Source organism: Silene latifolia, chromosome X (assembly GCF_048544455.1).
Source record: "Silene latifolia isolate original U9 population chromosome X, ASM4854445v1, whole genome shotgun sequence".
NCBI lineage: Eukaryota > Viridiplantae > Streptophyta > Magnoliopsida > Caryophyllales > Caryophyllaceae > Silene > Silene latifolia.
In genome coordinates this window covers 197,358,462-197,382,307 of record NC_133537.1, presented here as the reverse complement: position 1 = coordinate 197,382,307, position 23,846 = coordinate 197,358,462, and positions in this window count along the sequence as shown.

Sequence of the window (23,846 nt, the reverse complement as noted above, 5' to 3'; positions counted from 1 at the left end):
CGTGCCTTATAGATATCTGGTTGCGCGTCTACAGAACACTTTATTTTGTAAAGTCATTTGCACTGTAGAGGTTTTACCTTATTAGGTAAATCAACTAGATCCCATACGTTATTCTCATACATGGAGTCCATCTCGGATTGCATGGCTTCGAGCCATAGCTTTGAGTCGGAACAGGCCATAGCACCTTTATAGGTTGCGGGTTCATTACTTTCTAGAAGTAAAACGTCATTCTCCTCGACCATACCAATGTATCTGTCCGGAGGATGAGAGTCTCTACCCGACCTCCTAGGTTCCTCAGGAATATTAACCGTATCATCAGTTGGAGGTACAACTTCCTCCATCTGTTCCTCGGTTGTTGGTTCTGGAATCTCCGACAGCTCGAAGGTTCTATTACTCGACTTGTTCTCGAGAAATTCTTTCTCTAAGAACGTCGCACTAGCCGCAACAAAAACTCGATGTTCGGTTGGAGAATAGAAGTAATGACCAAATGTTCCTTTTGGATAACCTATAAAATATGTCTTGACCGATCGCGGGCCGAGCTTATCCTCGTGTCTCCACTTGACATAAGCCTCGCAGCCCCAAACCCGAATAAAGGACAAGTTAGGTACTGTTCCCTTCCACATTTCATATGGAGTCTTGTCGACAGCTTTAGACGGACTTCGGTTAAGTATAAGAGCAGCTGACAAAAGAGCATAACCCCATAATGAATAAGGCACTATGGTGTGACTCATCATGGATCGAACCATATCAAGTAAGGTTCGATTTCTCCGTTCGGACACACAGCCTTTTAGGTGTTGATCAAACTCATTTGAAAGGTATTCGCCACCACGATCTGAACGGAGTGCTTTAATCTTTCTACCCAGTTGGTTCTGTACCCTATTCTGGTATTCCTTGAATTTCTCAAAGGACTCACTTTTATGCTTCATTAAGTAGACATATTCGTATCTACTCAAATCGTCCGTGAAAGTGATAAAATATCTATAGCCATCTCTAGCGGTAATTGACATAGGTCCACATACGTCCGTATGTATGAGTCCTAATAGGTCACTAGCGCGCATTCCAACACATTTGAAGGAAATTCGAGTCATCTTGCCAATGAGACATGATTCACACGTGCCATATGCAGAAAATCCGAATGAGGGAATAGTCCCATTATCGACGAGTTTCTTTACGCGTTTCTCATTTATGTGTCCCATTCGACAATGCCATAGATAGGTTTGATCTTTGTCACCAACCTTTAATTTCTTATTATTCATGTGTAATATTTCCGTGGTTTGATCTAAGATATAAATTCCATTCATGGAAACTGCTTTGCCATAAATCATTTCATTAAAAGAGAAAATACAACTATTATCCTTTATTGAAAATGCAAAACCGTCTTTAGCTAGTACGAAAAACAAATAATGTTCTTAGATAAACTGGGTACATAGTAACAGTTATTTAAAGATAACTCAAAACCACTAGGGAGTTGGATTACATATTTTCCCTTCGAGGCGACTACTCGTGCTCCATTCTCGACTCGCAGTCCACATCACCTTTTTCGAGAGGTATGATGTTCTTTAGGCCCCGCAAATGATTACACAGATGAGAACCACAACCAGTATCTAGTACCCAAGTTCTGAAACTTGCATGGTTAATCTCAATCATATGAATATAAGATGACATACCAACAGGAACGACGCGGCCTGCCTTGATGTCCTCATGGTAGACGGGACAGTTCCTCCTCCAATGTCCAGTCTTGTGACAATGGTGACACTCTATGTCACCGCCCTTGCTCTTTGTCTTACCTTGTGAGCCACTAGTCTCACCAGGCGCACTCTTACCGTTTCCTGGCTTCTTAAACTTTGGCTTACCTACAGCTAGGTCGCCATGAGCCTTGCCCTTACCTTTACTCTTGTTGTGAATCGTGAGAACATCCTGCTTCATGCTCCCACTCAATTTCATATCCTTCTCGGTCTGTACGAGAAGGGAATGCAGCTCATGAGGACTCTTTTTCAAGTCATTCATGTAGTAGTTCGCCCTGAAAAGGGCAAAACCATCGTGAAGAGAATGAAGCATTCGGTCAATGACAATACTCTCACTGATTCTACAATTCAGTGACTCCAGTTTCTCGACATTCTCAATCATGTGAAGAATGTGTGGGCTAACCGGTTGGCCCTTCTGGAGTTTCGCATCAAAGAAGCGACAGGTATGCTCATATGTAACGATTCTCGGTGCCTTTGAGAACTCGTTAGTGAGCGTGGTGAAAATCTTGTTTGCACCTTGGGCAATGAAGCGTCTCTGCAAATTGGTTTCCATTGCAAAGATGAGTACGTTCTTTATCGCACCCGCTTCCATAACGAAATCACTATAAGCGAGTGACTCGTTGATTCCCGCATTTGGGCCTGGTTGACCGGTATTGGCTCGATTAAATATCCGAGCTTACCGTCGCCAGCGATGTGACATTCGTAGTGCCGCCTCCCGGTCATAAAATTGGACCCATCATTCTTCAATCGAGTGGACTGATTCATTTGGTCCATGAACATTTTAAGCCAGGACGAACGATCTAGTGTGGCACTAGGCATTGGGATTGCGTTATTTCCAGCCATTTGTTGTAACAGTATTATTGATAATAAGCGTGTTCTACACTGCGAAAGAAGAATAAAATAATAAGCATGTGCATCGTTTTGATTTTAAGTCTAATGAACTAATGTCATAACGCGAAGACTCAAAACATTTATACAATTGACCTCCCTCAAGAATTATATAAATGACCCCAAGACTCAATTCTCTGTAAATTGATAAGCTAACCTGTTAGCTAATTCTACCGTTAGAATTCCTGGTCGATAAATTTACGAAATTCTATCTTTAGTCCATCATAATCACGAGAAACTCTTCGGACTATGATGTTGAGGTAAAACTAAGTCAACACAACTACTTACCCAACGTAGAAGGGGTCATATTAGACCTACCGACGAAGAAGGGACTCATAGATGTTTGCCCTTATAAAGACTAATCTCAATTTCCGTTTTAGAGGAAGATCCCATCAACTATTTTTAATTCATTTTAAGTGAACTATAATCTAGCATGCGAGAATGATTTAAACTAAAGTGATGGCTTATAGACTGTGACATCTGCATGTCCATGAAAACTAACATACAACTATATGAGTCAATTTTCATGCATTTTAGTAGTAGGTGGTTTGGTTTTAGGCGGAATATAATGCAATTACTAGCATGTGAATGAAAAGCAATAAAATGAAAAACGTAAAAAAACAATAAAAGTCCTAGTGTGGCCTATCCTATCAAAATGAACAGTAAATACAAGTTTGGAATCCATCCTTGGACCCGAGAAGCTTGTCTTGATGTTCCATCTTGATCCATGTAGCGGAAGTGAGCTTGAATCTTCATCTTTAGTCTTCTTTGAAATTACAATAAATAAAATTACATAATTGACCTATTAATTACATTCTAATTTCAAAAACCCAAAACTAAAATAAAGGAGATTCGAGATCTCATAATTACATAAAAATCATGTTTCCTTCATTACGAAAACATAATTGACTAAGGCCACACTAAGTATTACAAATTACAACCGATTGCAAAATTAAATACGTAAATAAAATTCATTCATTCGATTCATTCAACATAATTAAAAGCATCAACTAAAATAAATTAAACATACATAATACAATACATTAATTATGTTGATTAATTTATCCAAACCACCTAATTAAATTAAATTAAGTGACAATTCCGCAATTTAATCACATTAATTTCATTTCAATCCATATTAAACTTGTAATATGAATTCTATCCGTCAAAATTTTAAACCGCTTTAAAATAACTCGGTATCTTTAAATTGTGAACCGATTCACAATAACTAATTGGCCAAAAATAAAAATAAAAACAAAAACCAATTAAAATTGGTTCGGCTGAAAAAATTAAACAAATTTTTTTTTTTTTAACAGCTACTACACGGCTGATCATAAAAAAAACAGCCCCTTCCCCTTTTTTTATTCGGCAATTAAGAAAAGGAAGAAAAACTTTCCATAATTTTTTTTCGGAAAAAAAACGTTCCTTCTTTTTTTTTTTGATTCGGTAATAGAGAAAAAAATAACCTAAAAACGTTTTTTTTCCACGGCATACCTCAAAAAAAATTGAGCCGTCAAAATTATTTTCTTTTTGCGGCAAAAAGCCCTAATACAAAAATTGATGAAGAACAAAGTTTATAGTTGCTAATAGAACATGGTTTAGCAAATGAATTAACAATCATGATTAATCTTATATGCTAAAACTATATAGCAAAAACAAGTTCTTGTATCAATGACATGATGATACTATATCTATTCTAACTTAATCTGCATTAAATCAAAATTTCCCAATAATTCATATGATAATTTTAACCGATTAAAACAATGATATGATCAAAAGAAATTGAATATAAATCATCAAACAAAAGGAAAAACGAAATAAAAAAAACAGGCCGAAAGAAAAAAGGTCTCGGCTAAAAAAAATTTTCAACCGAAAAAAACAACGAAACCCCAATTTATTTTCTCGAAAATTAGGTTATTGTTTACATACAAAATTTATGAAAATCATCAAAATTAAAATCGTGGCCTAGTGCTCTGATACCACTTGTGGGAAATAAATCTGTATACTTCCCTTAAACTAGAAGGATTATAACGATTTAATAAAGATGATTTAAGGTCATAAAATAAAATACATAAACATAAGTAAAAAAATTTAGAATTAACCTTCGGTCCTAGCAAATATGGCCTAAGAACAATATCAAAATTGATATTCGCCTATTAGTTGCACCCAAGACGATCTGAGATATGCCCTTTGATTATGCTAGAAATCAATCTAAAATTTTCTGTAAAATTTAATTGTCTTTGTGTTCTTGTGATGAGAAAGAGGAGGCAAGGTCAAGAAAAAACATTAGGGTAGAAGTCAATTAGGAAAAGAAAAACTTTCCCTAATTTCGGCCAAGTGAACCGAAATAAGGAGTATTTTTCTCCTTATCTTGGTCTTTCCAAAAATATATAAAGTGTGTTAAATTGTCATCTAGTGAGGATCGAACCCATGACCTCTTGGCTTGTGTACCCTCACTATTACCACTATGACACATTCAACTTGTTGATATTAAATACAACTGATTATATTTAACTACGAATTAACAGATTAATTCGTCCAAACTAACCTTATATATATTTAATTTAAATATAACTTATTATATTTAATTTACGAATTGACAGTTAATTCGTCTCAACTTAATATTATTTAATTTTCATTAAATAATAATCTCATCAACACATTGACTAACTTTTTAGTCATTTTGGGCATCAATGTAATTATATTTCTATAACCACATTTCTCAAACACGTCCTATAGGTGTGACCTTTAGGGACCAGTTGATCACCGCCATCTGTATGATAATAACGTCAAACTTTCTAGCAAGCCAACCGTTATTAGGTAAACGTTAATCAACTGATTAAATATACGAAGTATAACCTTGTGAACCTGTAAGAGATTTACAAATGTTATCACACTAATTTGTGGAGGACACCAGCTCCAACACCTATGCCATTAATACTCAACTATTAGTAACTGCCTTCTACACCCACATCTCATGCACTCTCACAACCATACATATCAATCCGGCCTCTAAAAATCAACCTCTTTAGAATGGCTATCTTTCCCACTTATCATCACCCTTAACCACTAGTGACAACACCACAACACCACCATCGTTCGTATAACAAATCTCTTACACCCACCTCTAAATATCACGGTTCCTTTCCCATCTTCGGTTAACATCCCAAATATCGAACGTCAAATCCATCAACAAAATTTACCTGAACATTCATTCCAATTCTGTCTTTAATTGTATCGTCACCAAACTCACCACCAAAATCTCGTACCGTGCAAATACTCTACCAACTTTTTACTCCTTTCAATTCCCCGAAACTCATGACTAACATATCATCCTGAAATTCCTATATAATCATTAACTCACACCCTCATGATAGTATCATACATCGACGATTACTTATTTCTATATCACATAACTCCAGTCAACATTCTCCTAGTTTACTCCCTCATTCTTTCTTTTTACACTCGACAAAATCAATTAACAATTCAACTCCTTATTTCTTCTACCTAACTCTTTAGTGCTCCGGTTACCTTCTCATTGCTCCAAAACTCAAACCCCTTTATTTCATATCAGTACCATCTCACTCTTTCTTACCATGGATCTTCTCCATCATGCTATCACTCACACTTGGCACCAATCCGTCCACACAAGCAAAGTTTACTCTCCACTTTTTTTTTTTTTTTTTTAGAAACCAAAACTCATCTCATATCGTTAATTGCCAAAGAAATCACACACCAGGTTCACCTCTTGATGATACAAATTCTCAAACTCGACCACTACCTACACATCGCTGCATAACTCGATCTCACTATACACCATTCGTTTCCATACCTCTATAACGACCTTTTATCACATATATCCTTAACCAACACACTCCTAACCATCTCCCTCCACAAATCCTTACACCTTCCAATTTGCCACTATTCGTATCCCTCATCTCATTCTTTTCATTCTCACATACCTTACACTTACGTCACCCCTTGCCCATATACACTTACCTCATATTACCCAAACTCGCAATCATATCACTCACCACATCTCACAAAACATGTTCCATGCCTCAATAAACTCATCAATCTTGCCTTCCCCTTTTCCACTATCCAACACAACCACATATGACTCATGTCCTCCTTACCAAACTCATACCCATCACAAGGTGTTACTTATTACATCATAAGATCTGGTAACTTACGCATCAGAACCAACACATACGTAAAACAATGCTTAAATAAACAAAAGAAAACCTTTGAATTAAACATGATATGCGACGAGATAAAAAGATAAGTATATGACCCAAAACAGGGGTCATTAGATCGAATACAGCCTACTCGATCGAGTAGGTGAAGGTCAGAAGCACGTATAACAAATTACCAGGACTACTCGATCGAGTAAGGGGTACTCGATCGAGTAACAAGAGGTGCACTCGATCGAGTAAGGGCCACTCGATCGAGTACCCTACGCATTTCTCATCACTGTATAATTTTCGTAAAACGGTCATATCTCACCCGTTTCTTGGCCATTTTAGGCGTGTGACCTATCGTTAGAATTTTAAAAGAACAAGCTATCACCTCCAATTGGAATCACATCAAAATCATATATACATCTCAAGTTATAACAGTTTAAAGACAGCCTCTCTATAATCGTACAACATAACTACTTGATTCTTACTTCCAAACAACTTAAACAACAACAAAGTAAACAAAACCAACTTGATACTCAACTAACCACATGTTACTATCTACAAAAACCAAACAATAACATCCATCATGATCATATAGTATTCAACTTACCAATCACGTTCTGCCCGCACGCTTTTATTCTATAACTTTTCGCAACAAAATATATATGTATACATCAAACGCAAACATTATATTCATACATTACTAACATAACAACATTATAAAAATTCACTTCCGTCATATAAACATGCTTAAATCATGAAATCATATTCTTATGCAATATTACTTCACCTTTTTCCACCAAATCATCCATCATACACTTTATCCAACATATGCATATGAAATAACAGTAAAAAAGTAGCTTAACCACTAATCATATTACCATATACGATTACTTTCATCCTTTTAACAACATCCTCCATTCAAACACATATCATTCATCCGACAAATTCATATATATATATATATATATATATATATATATATATATATATATATATATATATATATATATATATATATATATATATATATATATATATATATATACACATATTCATCCAACATATGCAATAGAACATTACTAAACACATAGCAGTCCCATAACACCCCATAGTGACCGGTTTAAAGTTGTAGGGCGAGTTCGCGACTTTAGGACGTCTCCGAAGCCGTTGCATTAGCTCCTAACAACTCCTACCCGAGTTCATTTTAATTTGACTCTCTATATTAATTGGGCTCATTAGTTACAGGTTCCAAAATCGTCGCTCTGATACCACTTTGTAACACCCCCATACACCAAGGTGCCTTACCAAGACCACCCAATGCATGAAAGTGCTACCATCTCGGTTACTCGAGGCAATGGATATCAAATAGACCATAAAAGAACGTACTTTAATAGATAAGTTTAAGTGATTACAACAAAACCAACTGTAAAGTAAAGTACAACTGTTCTAAAACCAAACTACAACTAAAGTAAAGAAAGGTCTCATGATAACACAGCGGAAGACTACTATCAGACTCGTGGCGACTCCATCCCCAGCTAATCCCGCGCGCATCCATAGTATACCTGCTAGACAACTGCTCACCACCCCCGAATGGACCACCACAGTTTTTAAAACATTTAAATAGGGTCAGTTACTGATTACACAAAACACAATATATATAAGACACAACACACACATTACCCAAACTTCATCATAACTCCACACACCTAACTCCACACTAAAGTGTGTAGTCCTGCCAGAATACCCATCGCAACAGATATTCCTCGCCGCCAGTGGGGGATCGCAGACGTACCCACCTAAGCCCCGCTCATCTCATCCGAACGATAACCCATGTTCATTAATGTGCACATCCCCTTCTGTGGCGGGTTCCACAGAGGGCGAATAATCAATTAAGCAACAACAACTCCAACACAAAACCAACATGTTATAGATCAACAATAACACAACCACCACCAACAATTATGTAACCAATAACCGAGTAGGGAAACCCTACCTAGAATAAACAATCACGAGATCGTCACAAGGCAGCTAATCAAAATTGTTCTTCAACGCAGTCACCTCATATCAAACATACAATCATACAATCACCATCTAATAAACACAATACTCCCAAAACCCCCAATTTACCCAATTAGGGTTTCAACCAAAATCAACGAAACGGTATAAAAAAATCATACAAGGTTCTTACCCACGACACGACGAACTCAACGGCGTAAAGAACACGATGATCCGACAACCTTAGCCCTTGGAATTTGATAGCAACGCGAAGAACAAAAGCAACGTAACTTGTTTCTCTCTTTAAAGGTTTTTAGAAAAGATAAAAGTGATTAAGAAAGTGACGGAAAGTTTTAAATACCAATCACGCGTTACTAACAAAACCCGGCTAAAACAACCCGCATAACCAACTTACTCGATCGAGTAAGTAACTTACTCGATCGAGTGACCCTTACTCGATCGAGTCCCCAACTTACTCGATCGAGTACCCTTCAGCAGAACACTGTTTCGTAAACCAAACATACTTACTCGACAGAGTAAGCCCCACTCGATAGAGTACCCAAAGACATAGAAAACCGTAGTATTACACGAACTGCCGCACCCGAATGACATCCGAAACCCGAATTAACCCGACCTGACCCGAAAATGACCCGAGCTTTCATAGACCCGTATTAACCCGACTCGAAATGACCCGACCCGAAGCTACCCAACCCGAAAATGACCCGACAAAACATAACTTTAATTGGCCCCAAAAGACTTGAAATGCCTTTTTCCTTCTTAATCACTGACCCGAAAATGACCCGACCCGAAATGACCCGTTCCGCTTGACCTGAAACAACCCGACCAACAAACCCGAAACAGACCCGTAAACCCGAAATGATCCGACCCGACCTAACCCGAATATTTTAGAAACCCGAAATGACCCGACCCGAACCCGACCCGTTGACCCGATTTGCCAGATCTACTCCCATGTACCTTTTGTTGTTGTAGTTGCACCAACAACACATTCAAAAATCAACACTTGGAATTTCAAAAGAACCCAAGCAAAATGTTGCGCTTAAGCAAAACTAGATTCCATGCCCGTGCGTTGCACGGTAACTAAATAGTGTTCTATTTTAATTAAGTGAGCTGGTAAAAAAATGTAAGTTTTTGCACTTGAAAAAAATATACTTCGTAAGTCTTTGTAAAATAACTCTTGACTTTAAGGTCACTTGATGGTTAAAATAATGGAAATGGATTGAAATGGAGTGTAACACCGTATAGGTGTGGTGTTAGAGTTACACACTTGTTTGTATTTGTTTGGTTCAATCGGAAATGAACAACAACAACAACAACAACAACAACAACAACAACAACAACAACAACAACAACAACAACAACAACAACAACAACAACAACAACAACAACAACAACAACAACAACAACAACAACAACAACAACAACAACAACAACAACAACAACAACAACAACAACAACAACAACAACAACAACAACAACAACAACAACAACAACAACAACAACAACAACAACAACAACAACAACAACAACAACAACAACAACAACAACAACAACAACAACAACAACAACAACAACAACAACAACAACAACAACAACAACAACAACAACAACAACAACAACAACAACAACAACAACAACAACAACAACAACAAACAACAACAACAACAACAACAACAACAACAACAACAACAACAACAACAACAACAACAACAACAACAACAACAACAACAACAACAACAACAACAACAACAACAACAACAACAACAACAATCAATCAATCAATCAATCAATCAATCAATCAATCAATCAATCAATCAATCAATCAATCAATCAATCAATCAATCAATCAATCAATCAATCAATCAATCAATCAATCAATCAATCAATCAATCAATCAATCAATCAATTAATTAATTAATTAATTAATTAATTAATTAATTAATTAATTAATTAATTAATCAATCAATTAATTAATTAATTAATTAATCAATCAATCAATCAATCAATCAATCAATCAATCAATCAATCAATCAATCAATCAATCAATCAATCAATCAATTAATCAATCAATTAATTAATCAATCAATCAATCAATTAATTAATTAATTAATTAATTAATTAATTAATTAATTAATTAATCAATCAATCAATTAATCAATCAATCAATCAATCAATCAATCAATCAATCAATCAATCAATCAATCAATCAATCAATCAATCAATCAATCAATCAATCAATCAATCAATCAATATATATATATATAAACGTAAAAGAGGAACTTTTGAAACAATTTCATTGGCTATTTCTTTGCATCGATTTCATTGGCTATTACTTTTTGTTGAATAAAAATCAATATTTAAAATAAAATAGACTGATAAGATGAATCCTAAGACAAGACAAGGACTAAGACAAGACAGACTAATCACGACTCTGGCCTGAAATAAAGTCAAACTTGTTTATGAAATTTAAGGTGTTTTAATGGAATTAGAATCTATCAGCTATCTAACTCTACTCCAAAATAATCCAACCAAATATGAATGAATTGACCATTCAAAAATATTTTGAAAACTCTGACCAAACACACCCTAATGTCTAATGAAAACTTAAGCTCAATTAATCTTTAATTACAAATTAGTGTTTTGCAAGCTCACCTGATTATAATTTTTTCCAAGTAAACTATAATGGAGAAGGGAAAATTAGAAATCTAAACTAAAACACGTAAAAACCACCAATGAATTGAAAACTGATATATGTGCATATAAATATCCAGTTGCCATCCTTGCTCTTATGAAATTCATCATTATTTGTCATGATCTAAGAAGATAGGAATTATGTAGTATCAGGACTCATAAATATTTATCTTTTATTTAATGATTTTTTTCTAATGTTTTAAAATAGTTGAAAACTCGTTGCATAAAAATATATTATTATCAACTATATAAAATATGAGATTTTGAATAGTCACGAATAAACGGTAGTCGTTATTAGTAACTTTTGGAGGGTTCTAATTTAGACCTGGCAAAACGGGTCAACGGGTCGGGTTTGGGTCGGGTCAATTCGGATCGGGTCAGTTCGGGTTTCTCATTGATTTCGGGTTAACTCGGGTCGGAATGGGTCATTTCGGGTTTCGGGTCTGTTTCGGGTTTGTTGGTCGGGTCAGTTAAATTCAAGGGGGTCGGGTTGTTTCGGGTTTGGTCATTTTTGGGTCAATGAATAATAAAGAAATTGTCATTTCAAGTCTTTTCGGTTCAATTAGAGTTATATTTTGTCGGGTCATTTTCGGGTTTGGTGGTTTCGGATCGGGTCATTTTCGGGTCAGGCCAGTTCGGGTCAAGAAAGCTTGGCTCATGTTCGGGGTCGGGTCGGGTCACATTCGGGTGATGTAGTTCGGTTCACTTCGGGTCTCGGGTCAGCCTTTTTGGATCGGGTCAATCGGGTCGGGTTGCTTTTACCAGGTCTAGTTCTATTTATTTAGCTGGATTAAGATTTAAAAAACGTTCCTAAAAATTTAGAACTTTTGTAATTCGAATTACAATTTCGTTATCACTCTCCGATACTATTTTCCATCCATCTTCAAAAGTAATACTCCTCCTACCGCCATTTCTTTCCCTTCCATTTTGCATTTACAGAAATAAGAAATGATTTTGACCACACAAAACACTCTACCCCACATGCAAATGAATTTGGATCACATAATTTCCATGAAAGGAAAGAGGGAAGAAAATCCGACTACCATGAAAAAGGAAAGAGGAAAGAAATGAGTGACTTATCTTCATTTTTATTGTTCTTTTTACTTATATTTTACTTTTTACGGAAGATTCAAAGAGTTAAGTGTCTTTTTCAATAGTGAGAATGACTTATCTAAGTAATATTTTGGTCTGCTTTTGAGTAATATAACATCTCGTATTGTATCGATCTTTACAATAATAAGCTAAAAAATATGTACGCCGCTAATATACTCGATATATAATTAGAAAATATTATTATGTCAAATTATTATCATCTTTATTTTTAATTAATTAAACTTATTTTATTGCTACTAAAATTAAAGTTTAATTACAAATTGCATTAAACTAATCATTTATGCGATCTTCAATTTTTTGGATCGCTCCATCTTTCTTCATATTCTTTGCTTTTACGTCTTTTCTTCAAGGGTTCAAGTATCTCTTTCGAAATCGGGCTTCACTTTGATTACGCTCGCTAGCTTCATTGAATAACCAAATAGCGAATTAAATATTCAATTACTCATTATTGCATACTAAATCGGCTTTTGTACAGTTAAACTCACTGACTGACCTGATCCCACAACTCTATAGAGTTAAATGTATTTGAGAAAACTTGCAATATGTATATATGGGTTAAAAAAAGAAAGAGATAAAAAGTTGAATGTACATATATAATCTACAATAAAATGTAAATTTGGCCAACAACCATGTTATTTAAGGTGTCTTCCCTCCGCATCCTCGTCACAACTTCTCAACATGCCACTCCACTTTCTCAAACATTAGGCTATATATTTACGCTTAATCAAAATAACCATCAAAAGGGCATATTATACATTAGAAAAATGTCAGGTATTTATATAAGAAAATACCTTAGAATTTGATTAGTTCTTGAGACTCGAGGTTTGATTCATTAAACTTACAAAGAGACACTACCTGCGCATAAAGTAAAAAAAAAAAACCATTAGAAAAGATCTAAAAAAAATTCAAACAAAAAGAACCAGTATTAGATTATAGAAATAGACATCTCCAAAGATAATAAATCAATTTAGCAAGATAAGAAAAAAAAAAGAATGATAAGAACATAAATAAAAATATATACACATGAGAAAAATAGGGTTATGAAAAGGATGGGTGAAGTTGTATATATACACGTTAATTTTTAGCCATCTTTACACAATTAGAGTTTGTTTTAGCTTAGGAGATCTAAAACTCAAATGCACTTTATATTATTTTATTGCACATATATTTTATAGGGATTTTTTTTTTTTGTTTGCTGATTTTTTTCCTGGTATTTTGTACATATAACAATTTTTCATTCGTAGATGATCCTTGTAACCCATATAACTCTATCATATCAATAAAATAAAATTTGTTTTTGTTTTGATAAATATACAATTGTTGAGATATAATTCTACATATTAATATTTTTAAAGTAAATAAGTGGTTCAAAAACGTTGGAGTCTCTCACGGTGCCTGAAAAAACTCTCTTTTATATATATACATTGATTGATTCCACGAGAAAACCAGATGTTAGTAAGAAAGCTTGGCTTAGACAATTGGTACAATCAGCATTGGAGTCTTAAAGTGATACGGAGTGTATTTGATTAAAGGCTACATCAAAATAAAATAAAAAAAAGTAATAGGAGGAAAGGAGCACCAAAAGGAAAAATGTATACTTCGTACCAATTACTTACAACACAATTACCATGTTCTCTGTAAAAGCAATTAAAACCAGCTAGGCATAGCGATTTAAGAATAATCATGTCTAATTAGATGCCATAATCATTTTCTTAGTTAAGATCCCATCCCATATTCATGAAGCAGAAGCTTTTTTATAATGGCAATTACCTGGTACTCCATTTTTTGGGAATCCTGAAATCATTTCAGACAAACATAGTCTGATAATAAGAATCAAGTTATAACTTGGCCAGCTTATGACATGATCTTGTGTTCATAAAACTTTCATCGACCTCACCCTCTTCTAGTTTATTAGTGTCACTCATCTCATTTTATCCTTGAAATCTCCAGTAAAAAAGAGTTTAATTTATTCATTGAAAGGAATTGTTTGCATATACAAATCCGCCCTCTTTAACTTCAGAAAGTATAAATACTTCATAACATAAATAGTAATACAATGACAATGCTGGTATGTACCTAGGGATCGATCAATTCAACTTCCAACAAAAGGGAAGAAGAATACCATGAATTAACTCGATAGCTCCATGCTCCAAAATTCCAAATACTCCTATATGACCTTTGGTAAATGTCATTTTTGCTATCAACAAACTTGTATGCCACCGAAATCCATAGTAAGTTAAATGGAGTAATGAGAGCGAATAATATTACGTGACTCCATCGTATTCGAGCTTAGCATAGAGTCATGGACAACATTTAACCTAAAAAAAAATACTACCGCAACTTCGTAAGAAATACAGCATCTATATATCAACTGGTTTAATTTCATTACACTGATTAAACCAAAACGATATCTAAAATCGACCATATACAGCATCACTGAAAGGTGCAAGCCAATTGACATAGTTAAATAAGGAATACAATTAATTAATTTTCATCCTCTAAACAATTGCACTATTCTGAACAAATCACATGTAATAAAAAAAAATCAAACAAACATAGCGAAAGATCAAATCTCAAACTAACACCTTCGATAATTAAATATTATGCACCAACTTTTGGTGCTCTCATTCCGAACCCGAGTTTCGCCTTCTCGACCCTGATCAGAAACCATCAATTTTGTTAGATCAGAAACCATTAATTACTAAATGATTAGATTGGTAACCTTTATAGATGCAAGACGTTTTTTTTTTTATTAAATAGGGAGAAGATGAAGAGGAGAATGAGTAAAGACGGATTAAAGATGATTTTTGGCGTTGAGGAATTAAAGATGATCGAGGAGAAGAGACGATGCTGATTTGCTGAAATAATGGCAGGATTGGCAACTGGCGACTCCTATTTCTGTTTTTTTTTTTCATCAAGTATGCGAGAGATAAGGAGATGTCTTCTTTGAGTATTGTATCTATTAGTTATAGTGACACGTGTACTTGACTGTTTTGCCTTTTAATTAGATTTTATTGATGAGTCTTAAACATATTATTAAAGAAAGCTTTTTCCGAGCGATTACAGAGTTTTCAACTTTTCTGAAATTGCTAAAAAAAATAACTTTTCTGAAATTTATATTTGTATAGGACACATTTGCATTTGCTAAAAAAAATAACTCAATGATAGACTACATAGTTGTGAAGCTTTGTCGCGGATCATTAGGCACGTAGGAGATCCATGTATGGCCAGGTTAATTAGGAAAAGAGTTGAATACAAGGATGTCGAAGAGTTGTGTTATTCTATCTTATAGATAATGTCCGGAAAGTCATATATAAAAAACAGATCGAAGGAGTACGTGATTTTGATGATTTACCTGCCCTACTTAATTCATTCATCAATCATTTGCATTACAAGAATTATTGACCAGGAGCGCTTAATTTTTGTTCGTGTTAAACAGCGAGAATTTCAGGTCAAACAATAATGAATTTACTTTGGTGAATTTGTGTTAAATTGATGGCTATAGTTTTCATTTTGCAGTAGGCAACCATTACTATTACAGTCATTACTATATTTTTAAGCAAGAAAACAAACAACCTCACATTAAGGTAATTCGACATCACCTACCACCGACCAAAATTGTTTATTTTTAAGTTCTTTTAGTTAACAAGAGGTAAGACGTTCCAACATATACAATGATAGAAGTAATTATGAAATAGTCCTTATTTTTCAGAAATGTATTGCATATATAATATTATATTTAATATAGAGGGATAATCATATTCATATTCAAAGATCGATCAAGAACAGCTATATGAAGTCGTAAAAGAATATCTATTTTAAGACGTTGATGATGCACCACGTCGATCGAGTGCCTTTTATCGTAAATTAATAAAGATATTATTATCTATATGAGTTATATTTGGGTAGGATAAAAAAAAGTACGAAGTTAAGAACTAGACTTTAATGGAAAAGGCGAAAGAAGATCAACCGGGAGTCCTCTCTAAGCTAAGCGGCGTAAGCAATCGCATTCCATAGTTCCTTCGACTAAGATCATGTGTAGTTTGTTGAGTTAGCTCTTATAAGAGATTAAATTTTACGGAGTATTTTTTAGAAATTTTTTAATATTTAAAAAGTCTAACAGCTTTAGATCTGATTAAGAAAAAATATAGAATTGTAAATAAACATGATAGATTATTTGCTATTGAACAGGAGAAGATCACTTTTTTTACAAGTAGAATGCCACACGAAGTGGCATATAGATCACACGTTAACATCGTCAATTACTACATTATACACAATTGAACACTACAAATAGACTTTTGAGCGATATTGGAATCTTCATCTTTTATGAGATACCTAATAATTAAAATAAAATAGAATAATATATAGTGCATGATAATGAAGAAGAGGAAAATGATTTACTTTTATAGTTGTCGTATACTCCCTCCATTCAACTCCACATTAAAAGTTTCTATTTTGTACACTATTTACAAGTGAATATTCAATTTCGATTTTCTTTCGATACATAAGTGAAAATATATTCATGTGGGATCTTATTTGATTCATCTTTAGGAGTACATTAAAAATATCAAACTTTTATAATTTTTATAAATACGTAACTAAAGATATTTACCGCATAAAATACGTGTTGGCAAACATGAAAAATCAAACTTGTAATGTGGAGTTGAATGGAGGAAGTAAGTAACACCAACTTATTTTGTACGTAGTTTACAATATGTATATATTTGACATAAAAACTAGATTCTCACGGTAAATTAAACTCTATATACAATGACAAAAGTCTATTTGGGACTAAACTCTTTTCCTGAGAAATGGTGTCTCAATAAATTTATTAGAACACCAATTACAATTTTATATAAATATGGTACAACAAGTAATACAATGGTACCTATAATTTAAAAGAGTGTACTAATAAAAATGGTTAATATTAACAGTAAAATAGGTATAATTGTTATGAATACAAGTACAAAATGATGAGTTAGAATCTTCTTCATTTCCTAAAGAATTGAAGATTCCATTTCCACAAAATAATTTTATATTGTTTTTATCATTTCAAGCTCCTTTCCCTTTATTTTTTCGTGAAGAAAATTGAACCTTTATATCTCCGCAAAATGAATCTACACCGTTGAGAGGATCCTGATTGCAAAATGCCATAGTCATATAGAGATAGCATCAATAATAAAAAGGGTACGAATGGAAAAGTATATAGAAGAGATGATGGTCTCTCAGAGTATCCGTAAAGGTGGAGAACCTACCTTCCCAAATGCCCTCTCTCTCATCAAATAGGGATCCTCACTATTGCACATACCTCTCCATAACTTGAGGTTCCACTGTTTTTAGGGTAGGTTCCCAAAGAAAAAGTAAGGGTAATTTGTATACTGTTGGGGAGGTTCCCAAATTTTTAGGTGTAAATTAATACTGTTGGGGAGCCTTATTGTTGCGCATAGATGTAGATTTAAATTGGGGAGGGTAGATGAAAAAGTTAGTGAAAAATGAGATGGACGAATAAGAGAAATAGATAAAATATGGGGCACCTCACCTTTGCGTATGCTCTCAAACCGTCTCTCACATGACTTTGTATTTTAAGAGACATTCGAACAATAATGAGTAGTTGAGTACTATAGTAGTACACTAATTTCAAGATATATTCGGACAATAATATGTCATCGAGCTTAAGGCCTGTGCACTCAGAGTATTATTGTATTAGATCATATCATAAAAGATATTATAAAACGGCCCGTGCATTGCACCTGCATTAAATCTAGTATCCATTTATATCAAAGTATTACCAATATAGCCAATGCATTAAAGTATTGTTCAAACTAATCATATCTAAATTAAAAAGATATTTATTTAACTAAACCACTTAAACTAAAAAAAAAAAAAACAAAACAAACAACCTTAAACCGAATAACCCCAAAAAATTCATCTAAAAAAAAAATCACTTAAACCCAAATCCTTTGAATTCTCCTCCCATTCAATGATAAATCTATTTTATATACATAATTGGTGAATTTTTTTGTCAAGACACACAGCCGAATTATAAAAGTTCTCTACTAAACTCATCAAGGCACATACTCAATATTTTGATCATAATTGGGTTTCTCTTATACATATATTTTAACTTTACTAATTATTGACAATAAATTGTGAATTTGATTTATTGCTTACTGGCCAATTAATTGTTTTTTGTTCTTAATGAAGTCTACATCATTTATGTTGATCTATGTTGTCAATTACATTTCATTCTTGTTGATGTTATTAAGTCTTTCAAATTGATAAGGAGTACCTAAGTTACTTGGCTTCACGTTGCTCTAATCTCTTGCATCCTGATTCTATGTTTTTCAATGTAAGTAATTGTTGGTAGATGATTAAACATAATTACTTGGAAAATAGTAAAGCATACTGAAAAGTGGCATATTAATAAGTTCAATGGATAGTAAATATAATGTATAATCAAATTAAACTGAACCGAACCAAATCGAACACACTAATACTATTTTTTTAAGCAACTTAATAATTTAATGGGTATTTTAGTACGTAGTTGCTCATTCATGTACGCATTTTACTCAATCATGTACTTTTTACCATAATATTTCCATAAGATACCCTTTTCCTTCAAAAAAAAAAAAAATAAACTTCTCTTTTTCCTCTTCCCAAAAACCGATCAATTTTTTTACTAAGATTAGCAGTTATGCAACTTAATTCTTATATTAAACAAGTAAATATTCTATTTTCATCAATTATACATCTTAATCATAGGCATTTTCTTTTATCAAATTCATTATAATTGTTCCGGGTGTAATTCTGAAGCAGTTATTTGTTACCACTCGTGGCTTGTAGAATGACGTCTTTGGTTGAATCCTTCTTTCGGCCTCTCCTGAAACAATGAACGAACTGAGGGCTCGGCTTTGCACCGAGCGTACTCACTCCGACGCTCAAGTCAGTGAACTTAAAGAGATAAGTTGTGTGTTACTTGGCGAAGTATATATTGTAGAGAGATAAGGAAGATATTACCAGATTATGAGGTGTTTTAGGTTAGATTGTGGATCCCTTCCTCAATGAGAGTTGAGGAGTATTTATAGACTTTCACCTTTTGTCACGTAGTGGCCAAGTGGCCAAGTGGCTAGCAGGTGGAAAGACTGATGTACCCTCGGCCGAGGGACCCATGGCGGCCGGCGGGCCCGTTGACTCCATGCCGAGGGGTCTTGGATATGAGTCGCGGATATGTGCCCTACCGCTAGTTGTCCTAGCCGAGGCACAAGAGACAGGCCGACAGGCTGCGTCGGTTAGGCTGTCTGATACGTTGACTTGCTGTGGATATCTTTGACCTTGCTCAATATGTTGACTCGGTCAACGGGTGCAGAATATGCCCCATCAATAATTTTATGCAATTAGATCTAATTAGGTTAATAAAATTAGGGTTAATTAAAATTAATCTGGGGAGGGGCTGGTGGGAAGGGGAAAGGGTAGTAGCTTGCCTGAACGTTGATTAAGAATAAGGATTAGGAGGGTGCAAGTGATTAGAGGATAACGAATACATGGGTGAACAAAAATGTTAAATATTGAGCTAGTAAAATCTTGAATGAAAATTTTTTCTTCCTGAAGAGGAGGAGACCAAAACAATTGAATAATCTTTTTCTTATGAAAGAAAAACGAATGAATATAATCCATACAATTATCTCGTTGCGATAGTCGGTGGATGAGGGAGATAGCAGGCGGTGGTGGCGAGAGTGGCAGGCGGGGTGGTAGGATGGTGGACGAGGAGAGTTTGAAGAAAATTGGGGGAAATTGAAAGGGAAGGCAAGCACATGAATGAGTTTAATGGAAAGGGTAAAATCGATAATGTCGTACATGATTGAGTAAATCATGTGCATGAATGAGCATAACCCTTTTAGTAATTAAAATGATCATATGGTTAGTTTGAATAACACTTTGATGAAACGCCTATTATGACAAATATTTTGATAAAAAATGACTATTTTGGAAAAGACTCCCAAATTAATGTCATTCAAGGCCAAACTATCTTCACAGATCAAGCAATTTATGGACTATACAACCAGTTGTATATGTTGTACCGTGTAGAATCTGAGCTTTGTGTCAAAGTATCCGAGCTTTATATTAAAGAATATAAGCTTTATTAGAAAGTATTGAGTTCATCCATCTAGACATTAAAAACATGAACTTTAAATTAGCTCAGAAAGAATACACATAAGCTCGGATTCTTATACTTGGTTGTACCATGCTTATGGTACAACTGGATGTATAATCCTATTTGTGCAGATTAAAGCCTTTTAGCAACATAAGCTATAGAGGTTTGATTTTAGTCAAACATTGAAAACACCGTGCATTCATGCCCAAGGCTAACACGACCATGACTACCCCACGTTTTCAACAATTAGGCACCAAAAGTGCCGCTAATCTGTTTTGGGATGTTTCTTCTCAAATATGTGTCCCATATATTCACTTTGACAAGTCTTTTTTCATGTTAACACTTACACTAGTTTTTTCCAATTAAAAGTTCTTAGATATAAATCTTAATTTAACATCCCATTAAAAATGGAACTAGGCAACTACTCTCCACGATAAAATGACTTTACATGATTATTATTTAATTTAAATAAACTTAGGGCGCGTTTAATTCGCATCGGGAAAAGGCAAAAAGGGAAAAGGCAAAAAGGAACCGGAAAGGGAAACAGGGGTAAAGGGATGAGTTTACCCTTATTATCCTCACATGTTTGGTATCAATATAAGAAGGGAATTAAAAAAGACGACACATATCAATAACCATCATAAGCCACCGTCACCACTGTCACTCGCACTAGGCCTTCACCTTTTGCCGGCGCACTACGCTCATAGTGCGTAGTGCGCCAATAGCTTCTCGCCAGACACTCCTCTCCGACCACCGTCACCTCATGACTTCTGCATTCTTCGTTCGAAATCCACCACCCCCACCCCTAAACACCACACCAACAACAAAAACCTGTATTAGATTTTTGTTGTTGGTGTGGTGTTTAGGGGTGGGGGTGGTGGATTTCGAATGGGGGTTGGGTTATGATAGGGGAGAAAGGAAAAGGAATGGAAAACCCTTAGGGGTGGGAGAATCAACTTAGAGTATTTTAGGGTAATTCTATTAAGAAATTTGAGTAAAGGGTAACGAAAATGGATAGAAATAAACAACAACAAAGGAAATGAGCAGGTTTGATTCACTTCCATTTTCTAAATACCCTCAACAAAAGCCCCCTTAAATGAACATGCACCATACAATAACATTTGGTTACTACTGTACTAGTTTAGAACCCGTGCAATAAATGCACGGTATATATAATTTTTTATTTTTAATAAGATATTTAAATAATAGTGGTATCTAATTAATTATTTATTTTTCTTGTTATTGTATTTTTTTTTGAGAAAAAAAATAAAATATAAAATTAATCCAAGAGAATTGAGTAATGTGTTGCAATATATTTTTTAAAAAAATATATTTTTTATTTCATTAAGCCTAATAATTTTAATTTATAAATTCTGTCAATTTATTTTGTCATGTCAAATGATAGCATCAATAAAAGATTTAGCAGTTTATATTTTTATATCATTTATAGAGAAAAAAAATAAAACATAAAATTAATCCAAGAGAATTGAGGAATGTGTTGCAATATATTTTTAAAAAAATATTTTTTATTTCATTAAGCCTAATAATCTAATTTATAAATTCTGTCAATTTATTTTGTCATTCTCAAATGATAGCATCAATAAAAGACTTAGCAGTTTATTTTCTTATACCATTTATATTTTAATTAAAAGATTATAGTTAGAATTTAGTGAAAATTACATAATTTGATAAAATGACTAATTTTAATACAAAGATAGTAATAGAATGAAATACATTATAATTATTAACTCTAGGTTGGGTATAAAAAAAGAGGCTTGTTTGATCAATCAGTTGGTAAAATTAAATGCCAAATTATCAATAACTTCCTTAATTAAAAAGATGTTTTTTGGAGGGAAATTTGTGAGTTCACCTATTCTTTTAGTAGATAAGGGATTTGGGAAAACGGTTAAAACTCTTTTCAATAGTGTACGTCTTTGCGACATCTTCGGTTTGAAAAAAAATCATCGTTTCGGAACTTGTACCCGAGATTTCTAGTCAATCAAAGTTCATTCCGTGAAAAGACTTTGACCGATCATAATTCTTGACTACAAATTCAAAAATAATGATTTCTTTTTTTTAAACGGAAGATCTCGTTTAGACGGACAATATGAAAAAAAAAACAAAAGGTTGTACTTTTCACATACGAACTTTACTTTTTCACATACGATATTTACAATTTTATCCTTGTCATTTTTTCTCATCTTTCTCACCCAACATAATACAAGTACAACTCCTATTAACCACTGCCCCCACACCCCACTCCCCACCCTAGACCTCCTTCCCCGGCCCCATTTTCGCCACTGATCATGCAGTTAAGCCTAAAAAAAGACGCAAGATATTTCATAGGAGACTAGCACAAAGGCGAACAATATAAACGAACCAACAGTAAGATATGGAGTAGTTGTTGCATCTTATACGCCCATAATTTCTTACTTGCATCGTCAATTGCGAATTTTCCAGACAAAATGCAAGGCTTACTAGTGGGAACTCGAGGAGCACAACCCCCAATTGGTGATTTGGTGATTGTCAACATCATTAGAGAATTAAATTACATTAAACAGTTCTTAATAATTGATATTCCCTCTTATTCACTATATTCTTCTCCTTTTCTTTTTGCACAAGAAATAAGAAAGTGAATTTGGACCATACAAAATACACTACCCCACATGCAATTTAATTTGGACCACACAAATCAACCCAAAAAAAGGAAATAGGGAAGAAAACCCGAATAAGGAAATAGGGAAGAATATAGTGAATAGGAGGGAATAGAAAATAGCAACAAATGTTATTAGTCATATTCAATAATTAGTTAAATTGTTTTATTGATTAATGAGTTAAGATTGAGTCCTTAGAGTAATTAAATTAGGTTTTAGGAGAAAGGTAAAGATAAGAGTTAATTTAATTAGGTTTGAGGTTACAAGGGTATCTGATGGAAAGTTAATGACAAAATGTATGTGAAAGAGTAAAATCCTTATGTGAAAAAGTAATTCCAAAAAAAAATTGTTGTAGCGAGAAGTTGTTGCTTGTAAGTGAAAATAATAAGAGCATATATTATAG